This window comes from Lutjanus erythropterus, chromosome 12, assembly GCF_056507025.1.
Source record: "Lutjanus erythropterus isolate fLutEry1 chromosome 12, fLutEry1.hap2, whole genome shotgun sequence".
NCBI classification, from domain to species: domain Eukaryota; kingdom Metazoa; phylum Chordata; class Actinopteri; order Lutjaniformes; family Lutjanidae; genus Lutjanus; species Lutjanus erythropterus.
This window is the reverse complement of record NC_139328.1, coordinates 10,558,029-10,567,614: the sequence shown is the minus strand read 5'-3', so window position 1 is coordinate 10,567,614 and position 9,586 is coordinate 10,558,029.

The following is a 9,586-nucleotide window of genomic DNA, read 5'->3' as shown; positions in this document are numbered from 1 at the left end:
AATGGCTCATTTACAGATACAGAGAATTATTAAAAAATGTTGTAATATATTCCAAAACTAAAAAAAGGTTTTCATTTGTCTCAAACAACAAAATTCACTTAAATTGTTTCCTATTGTTTCCCTTAATTTCCCAGAGAATAACAGAAGTCAGTATTGCAAATGTGCAAATATTATTATAATATAATAAGAAGAACTGCTGTAAATGGTGCGGAAATGAGTGAGTGAGACAACAGAAAATAAAAACTTTGTATTAAATACTTTGAAATATCAAACTTTTAGTGTTAAATGAAAAGAAATGGCTTTTGCTTTTTTTTTATTTTACCAACTGCTCAGAGCTTAAAGGAAAAACTTTATATTATGTTTAACATTTGCTTTCAAAATATTAAACTAACAGTATCATTTATGGCATTAGAAATTTAGTCATATTTTTTGACTTGCCTCCTAACTTTTCATTATGTCAGTTTATGGGCTCCACAGACATCTTCAAATGCCTTGTTTTGTCCAACCAACAGCCTAAATCCCTAAACTTTTGAACATAAGACCTTATACAATAGATAAAAGCAGCAAGTGTGTGAAGTAGGAAAAAGATATATGGGAATTTGTGGCTGTTCACATGTTTTGGCATAGAGCCGATTAGTTCATCTTCAGTAATGAGTTACCAGTATTATATTTCAGGTTTATAATAGATTTCAATTCCAATTTCATGACAATCCAGTCAGTTTTGGAGTCTGCATCTCTCATTGGGTTACTAGTGGACTTTAAACACTCCAGTATAGAAACCTCACAGACACATAGCAGAAATTCCAGCAGAGCAAACAAAACAGGACTTTATTAATTTCATATCAAACCTAACTTAACATGTTATGACCCACTAAAATTAGTGGGTCATAACACGTATGGAATTAATCTGCAGATGCTACAGTTGAAGATTAGACCAAACTAATTATGAATGTCAGTTTTTGAGCCATGACAAAGGCCAAAGTGTGGCCTGCAACAGACAAGGTGAGCCTATGGGGAAGTAAATCATCATGATAAACTATTCCAACCAATCCTTTTTTTAAAAAATACATAAATTTAAGTTTGATATATTACATTACACATTATCTTTATAGCTTGACCAATCTTTTTCTTAATTAAGCTTTGACTGTATATTTGGTCTGTAGGAATCTGACCAGAGCAAGCAACACTGTGGAAGTGCCATTGATTTATCGCCTTGGACCTTGATGTGCACATACTCTACCGTTTGCACTCACACCCACACACACACAGGCCAATACAACAGCCGTTAGGGTCTTTTGCAGCTGAATGGCACGTCCTTTACAGAAGGTAAGTGCTTTACATGCTGCCTTAAAAAGTTTTGTGCCACCAACAAAAAGTTTGTAAGGTCTATTCAAAAAGAGCTCCCACACACGCATGCACAAACTCACACAACTTCATAAGCAGACACAAAGACACACATGTACACACACACACACACATATATACACCTCCCTCACACTGAAAGCCCATGGCTTCTCTCCTTAGAGGGGCAATAAATACTTTGTAGCTGTGCCAACAGACAGCCCCTCTTTCACAGTGTCAGCCAAAGTCTGAAAGAAACCAGCAAACAATGACTTAAAGAAAACATCAGCTTATCAAGTAGGCATGTAACAATCTCCTTCAAAACAGGTCGACATTTTATTTCTTGCACTTTTCTTATAATTCTAATTCTTTTTGTAAGTATATGCATTTTACACATAGAATGCAGCATAATCTAACACACTGCAGCAAGTCAGTGAACACTGTCAAATCAAACGTGATGTAACAAAGCAGATCTTGGCAACTGAGACAGTCTGAAAAAAAGAGGGTACAAAGCACTTTTAAATAAAAAGGGATACAAAATGTGAATAAATAATAATGTACACATTCATAAAATACCACTTAAGTACAATATAGATGAACTAGCATGTTTTTCTTGTTTCTTTCTTTATGTATATTTAAAAATAAAATGACCCAGACTTCATAGAACTTCTCTAAATATTAGTCCTTGCCATTAACAATTTAAAAGAGGCAATGTCCGTCAGTAACTTTAGCCCTTCGTCAAAATATGTTTCATCTGACTTCAATGAAGACCAATCCAAGCACAAATAAGGCCTGCAAACGCATATCCAGATTTTTATTTGGATATACCTGGCGTTATATGGCAGATTGTCTCCTAATAGGCACAAACAAAGAGAGTGCATTCATGTGCTTATCAGATGCGTGTTCATGAGTTTTTAAGTTGTAAAGTTGAAGCAACATGGATGCTCAGGTCAGATAGGGAATGCTGAATCTGTTTGTAGGGGTCATTCATGTGAATTTTCCCCACTCAGAAATTAATTTTTCTGGATGCAAAGCTGTACATTTCCACATTAACAATAAAAAAAAATAAAATGCTAGACACGTGTTTTGTAGGCTATTTTGCTGAGATGTGTACTTATTCCAAATGTTTCAATGTTCAAATGCAGAAAAATGTTCAACATAATGCTGTGTGTCCTGTTAGCTGTTGCTAGCTAGTTGTTCTTTGCCATAACTTCCAGGAAACACGATACATCAGATATGTCAGAGTGCATGTAACCTTGATAAAAACTTTAATATTGCCTCAACCACAAACATTTTTTCATCATGTCAGATAGATTTTCATCAGTTATGATGATTATTATTTTTTTAAACATAACATCAAAACACAACATCATCAAATTTGTAACTGCCTTAATGTGAGAGAGACCCCTAGTGGCAGAATTTACATATCATGTGTAAAACTAAAATTACAGACTTTAAAAAATATTCATAAACGTACATATACCCCCCAAAATGACTTAGTTACATTCACATGAGTAATTGTAATTCATTACTTCCACCCTGGCTAAACAAAATAACTAGAACAACTAAAAATCCTGCAACGTGAAAAGTTTTTTTGGTCATGCTGTTACTTTGCAACACACTTGCGGTAATTGGAAGAAAATGACAAAAAAAGTTCTTTTTACTGCTCATTTGTCACTAAACATTACAATCCAGAAACACACACTCGCGCTCATACACACACAAGACACACACAAAGAGGGAAGTGAACGCTTGCTGAAAGCTAAATTGAAACATCTTGCAGTCATGATGCCATGACTCGCCATTGTTTCGGGGCCCACAGAGTTGTAGCAGGAGAATAGGAGCAGCGAGAGGAGATGAAGGAACAAGGGGAGAAAGGAGGACCTTGCCACCCATTGGCAGGAGAAAGCGAGAGGAGACTGATATTAGGCGGTCTGTTTTGAAAACTGGTGGACACCCCTTTGCATACACACACCCTCTCTCTCTCTGCCTCCCCCCGTTCCTTCCTCCTGCATCCCCCCTCCCTGGGAAAACAGGGACAACAAATTAGCCTTCTTTTCTCAGCAAGGCCTGGGGAGGAGGACACTTGGACAGCCCTCAGAGTGTCCGCCTGGAGTTCCCATGGACCCCTCTTGCCCCTTCCCCTTTCAGCCGGCGAGGAAGCAGTCATTGTGCCAGCACCTGTCTCTGAGGAAATTGGTAAAAGTGATGGCTTTGTTAGCCATCTCCATGGCGACCAGGAGAAAAGAGCGGGGCCAGCGAGCAGGGATTGGGGTAGAGGAGAAAGAGTGGTAGAGGGAGGGAGGGAGTTAAGGGGTTTGACAATGGAGGAGCAGTTGCATCGCTCTGGCTTTGCCAGGGATCTACGTGAGGATGCTGTGACTTGCTGTGTGTGTGCGTGTGTGTGTGTGTTGGAGGGTGGAGGGTATTGTGTGTGTGTGTGTGTGTGTGTGTGTGTATAAATGCAGAACTTGTAAGTAGCAGCCAGTGTAGGAATGTGTACCAAGCATCTCTCCCTCCTCATCCCTGTGGGTGACACTGTGACATCCACCAGTGAAGCACAGCAGCAGTGTGAATGGGCTGAAAGCAACAAGGTCAGTCACATCATGTCCACAGAATATCCCCCTCCGAGCAGACAGCGCACACTTTTAATAATTAGTTTCCTCGCTGCGGCCCTGCTTAAACATTCATGCATGAAGTAAATGTGACATAGAGAGGCATGTTGTAAATTTAAGTCTGATTCATCACATTTTTGAGCAGTCCAATTAGAGCTAAGGAATTATGGTGAAACCTGGAGGTGTGCATTATAGCTTCTATAAGGATGTGACAAAATTTTTATTGTTATTGTTTTATTGTTATTGCTCCTGTCTCTATATTATCTCAAATCCTAACAAGAGAGACAGATGCATGTTTCAAATGTAGTTACATTATGACTTCAACAAAGAAAGAAAATTAAAAAAAAAAATCTGACGCTTAGAAAAAAAGAGACTGACGCTTGCGAGATGACAGAAAAGTATTTCCAGTAAAAGGACAGGGTAAGTACAGAAACTGTTAGACTCACCTCCATATAAAACAGGATGCAGGTCATTTCAGTTTTGAGTCTCGTACCAACACGTTAACAGCAACACTAACACTGGACCAGCAGATGGTGCTCTTTCACTGGCTCATGCAGAAGTGTCCTCAGAGGCCAACAGCAGAGTTTTAGGTGCACATTGTTAACCCAGTGACTGATGGTGTGTAATACTTTAAATTAGGAGCCATGGCAGACGTGAACCAAAGCAATAAATTGTTCCAACATATTAGTATTTAAAAACAAAACTCGAATTAAAACAGAAACCAATTATATGAAGTCATTGTAGGAACACATTTGTTGACAAAGTCATGAATAATTGGAATAATAGAATAAAGCATCTGTGAAATATGACAAAAATATAGTTCTGAAGTCTGTGGGTTCACCACTTTGGAGGGTTAATCAGACTTACTACTTATATTTTCATTTGATTTTAGTTTTCAGAGTAGACCACATAGGAGGTCTCCCTCTCTCTCTCTCTCTCTCTCTCTCTCTGTGTGTGTGTGTGTGTGTGTGAGTGAGTGACCACCTTTGAATATATGATTGATGACCCCTCCTCTGTTCAAAAAAGACTCCATATCAAGATGAGAAAGAGAAACAACTATATTAGTGGTCAAGACCAGGAAACTGCTGTCAGTCATGTAACCACAGTGGTGATTTTGAATCCCCCACATGAATGAATGTCTGAGGCTCCTCCACAAGTGTCTCAAATGGGCTAATGTCCAACAGAGAGAGTCATATTTTAGCTCTCTGTGTGTTGCCTGTAATGTCGAGGACAGGAGAAGAATAAGAACACAGTCAGAAAAGTTGAGGTTTCTTTTGATCATGTGATAAAATTCAGCTTTCAGACGTGGTAATGAAGTATTTGTCTTGTTGTATATCTTGGTTTTTGAGTCAAATATGGTGTAATAACCTTGATAGGCACACTTTACTCATATGAGCATGAGGGCAACAACAACCTGAGCTGATGAATATCTATCCGACACGACACAGGCAGAAAATCATGTTCAGGTTTGATTCATGTTACATTTAGTCAGGTTTGCAGTCAGTTTTAGCAACTAGCTAGCAATGGTTAATAGGAAATGCACCATTACCTTAAATAACTAAATGTTATATATTATAGTTGTAATGCTCAAAGTCAGCCAGTCAGAATATTTCTAAAGATGTCTAGTCATCTTCTCCCTTTGTGCACCCAGACTTTTAAAAACAACTAAAAATTAAAACTTCCCACAGGCCTTTTTGCACAAACATAGAACTGTTTCCTTTCTATTTTGGTCGACTGGCTTGACAATTAGTAGATTTTCCTTGATATTCTACAGGTTGTTGTGCACTGTGCAATGCCCTCTGTTGATGACAGAGCTTTGATTTCAGTGTTTCGTCTAAACCGGTGAAAACGTGGGCTGGTTTGCCAGACAGCACCAAGGCTCCACGAATCTTGGACAGAACCCATTCGCTATCAGTTCCAGTCTCAAATTTGAGTTCTCTCCGGTCTGTTTTCAGATTCAAACACAGGTTCCAAATCACAGATCTGAAGGTATCATATGATTTCACATTTTTTATCACATTACATTACATTTCGTCACTCTGTATTTCTCCCATCTTCCCTGTAATTTTAAAATGAAAATAGCTCACTATGATGATAACGATTGTCAGGGTTCACAATATTTGTTGGCAAGGTCTTATGCAAAAATTGATGATGATACATTCACCTCACGGGGCATTTCACAATCCTTGAAGACTCCATTTGGATTTTTTTCAAATGAAAATGCACACTCAGCTGTTAGAAAAAGATGGTGATGTAGGTCACAGCATGGATGTCCTCCTTCCCCTCACTCTTGGGGATTTATATGTAGCAATGCAATCTCACAGAAACCTATGTCTTTTTTTTAGAGGGACTTTGGAAAACCACATTTTGATGCTAATATATATATACTTTGATCAGAATTAGATTGTTAGAATTTATACATAAGGAGCACTTCTGGAAAGCTACAGAATGATGCAGAAACTGGATGACTAAATTGGCATGATAACTGATGTGGAGTATGCACATTACAGGAAATATAGCCTCTGAGTAGCATTACTATCCCTAGTTTTGTGTAATGTGAGCAGCAACCAGCCAGCAGCTAACGCTACATGCCAGCTAATGTCAGTTTAAAACATGTAACCTGTTTTCAATGCTGAAGAGTTAGCAGTAGGACAGAAAATGTAACTTGGTTGCCAGATAAAATCATGATGTCATTTATGCATTCATTTGCAACTAGCTTAACTAAATTAAATTAAAAGTTAACTGTAACAATTCAATTTATGCATGTTGCAGAGGTTAAATATAAGGTAAGCAGTTACAATTCATCCCCTGCTGCCCTGATGTGAATATTGGCTCTAAAGTCTGTGTGTTAAGTAAATAGTATCATTACTGAGCTGATCTCTGGAAAATATGTATAAGTTTGGGGGTAAATGTTAGGGTAATTTTGGGGTAATTTCATAGAAACTTCAAATACATTATTTGCTAATTATGACCTACTTACCATGAAATTTGGTGCAAATGCTAGGGCAATTTCAGAGATATTTCAAAGATATTTCAGACATGTTACTCGTTAATTACCACCTGCTTACCATGAAATTGGGGACCTGTAGAATGAAAGGTTACTAAAATCAGTTTTTGGTTGAACTGCTCATAGCTCATGCCCACACTCAAGGCCATAACCTATGATTAGGGGTCACAGGTAGGCTGTGCTTCATTTTGAGATGTCAAAACAGTTGTGAATCATTGTTTTGAGCTATACAGTATGTGTGACATTTTAAAACACTAGCTCTTGCACTGGTGGAAAATACTGTCAACTTTCCACCTAGAGGGAAAGTAGTTTACCTCGTCTTAATAACAATAAATGTTACGACTGCATCACTGCAACATCATCTCATACCTCATCCACTTCACTGAGTACAGTATGTCCGATACTTTTTTTGGAACAGTCTGAGCATCTTGTCTTTTATGCAGTGCAACATTTCCATTTCATTTCCTCCTGAGCAGAAGATAAAATTTGAAGCGTAGCATTGAAAATCATTGTCCCTGTGTACGACTACTACTTCTGCCTTACTCCTCCCTGTATATGAGTGTCATTCCAAAGAGCGCCTGTGAATATTGCCATATGGGAACAAAATGAAGGCGGTGGGTTTACGAATGCCTCTAAAAGTGTCTTCGCTGCTGTCCAGGGGCTGTGATTTATCCCCTCTCCGACGTGAGGCTGCACTACCTTCTCTGAAACAAAATACCCTCAACATCTGGAGCAGATGCGTATGTCTCTGTGTGTCTCTGTGTGTGCAAGCATGTGCACTAATGCACTCATCTTCTTTTTGATACAGAAACCCTTGAAATTATACTCAGCCTCCCTAAAATTACGATATATTTCACAAGAAATAAGAAGTCATTTAGATGTTGTTCTTTCCTCCCTATGTGTCTCACTCTCCTTGTAACACACACATTTACACATTGTGCATCCCTGTGTGTTAGATGTGAGTGTGGGCTGATACATCCACCCCACACATAGTCTACCTCGGTCAGACTTTTCCTTGATTTATTTCTTCACAGGATACTATTAATTGAGTGAGTTTGCTGCATTTTATGTGACTGAATTCAAACTACTTGCATGTGGTGGGGCTCTCCCATCTGCTTACTAATGCCTGCCAAAATACACAATGAATTATTTGCGCACACTATTTGTCCTCTCACTGACCGATACACAACTTCCCCACACACAGAATCAGTTCCATCGCCAACCATCCTGTCTTGTTTTGAAGCTCAGACTCTGTGTCCATTAACCCCTGTCCTTTTTAGTTTATTAGCTTTTAATAAGAAGGGACTCTGACCACGCCTCCAGACCATAACTAGCAAAAGCTGATACTGTTCCAGTTTGTTTTTCTGTAGGAGCTGTTTTGCCGTAGGTCACCAGTTTGTCTATACCAAGAGTTTACAGCCATGTTAACAGCTCTTAGTGGCTATACAGTATTTTGGAAAAGTGATGCTTTGAGCTAAATGCTAATGTCAACATGCTAACAGGCTCACAGTGATAATGCTTATATGTTGATGTTACAACCTCACAGTTTCATTTTTATCCAAAGCACCGTACATCTGAGAGTTTATACAACACAGGCAAGGATCTAGTCGGGAGAGAACAACATCAGTAAGTGCCATCAACCAAAGATTAAGTCTGACAGGACAAGGTGCCTACAGGCAGTATCGGTGGCAATGTGCACAGAGTGTCTGAGATGCATTGGATTGTTTTTTAAATATACATACATATATATATATACATATATATATATATATATATACATATATATATATATATATATATATATATATATATATATATATATATATATATATATATATATATATATACAGACTGGAAGAGTCTAGCTAGAGACTTTGTTGTGGTGGTTGAATCAGGCGTCTTGCAGTGCAGTGAGCGGGAGGGAGTGTAGACTTGAATGAGGGAGTTCAGGTAGGCAGGGGTAGATTTAGTTGCAGTTTTGTAGGCAAGTTTTGAATTTGATGTGGGCGGCTACCAGGAGCAAGTGGAGCCATCTGAACAGCAGAGTGACATGCGCTGTTTTTTGGCTGATTGAAAACTGCCACGTTCTGGATCATCTGTAGAGGCTTGAGGGGAGGCCTGAGAGTCAGGAGTTCCAGCACTCGATGCAAAATATTACAAGACTGAACCAGGAGTTGAGCTACACGCTCAGATAGGGAAGTTCTTATCTTCCTGATGTTGTACAGGGTAAAAGAGCATGACCGAGCAATCGAGGCCACACGGACCTTGAAGGTTAGTTGGTCATCGATCATGATACCCAAGTTTCAGGCAGACCTTGTAGGTGTGAGCTGGGTGGATCTGAGTTGAATACTTATTTCTTCTTGTATAGAAGGACTGGCTGGGATGACAAGGAGCTCGGTCTTGGAGAGGCTGAGTTGAGGTATACTGTTTACCGTCAGTTTATTGTGTTACCATGTTTACCATCTCAGTTTATTGTGTTAGCATGCTAACATGCGCTAATAGTCCTGCATTTATGTGGTGGTGGGAATAATTCGAAAAATGAGTTCCGAACTGGTAAAATTCACCTGGACGCCCCCTCAAGTGCTAATAAACAGTATATAGCTTTCACCACTGTGGATGCAGA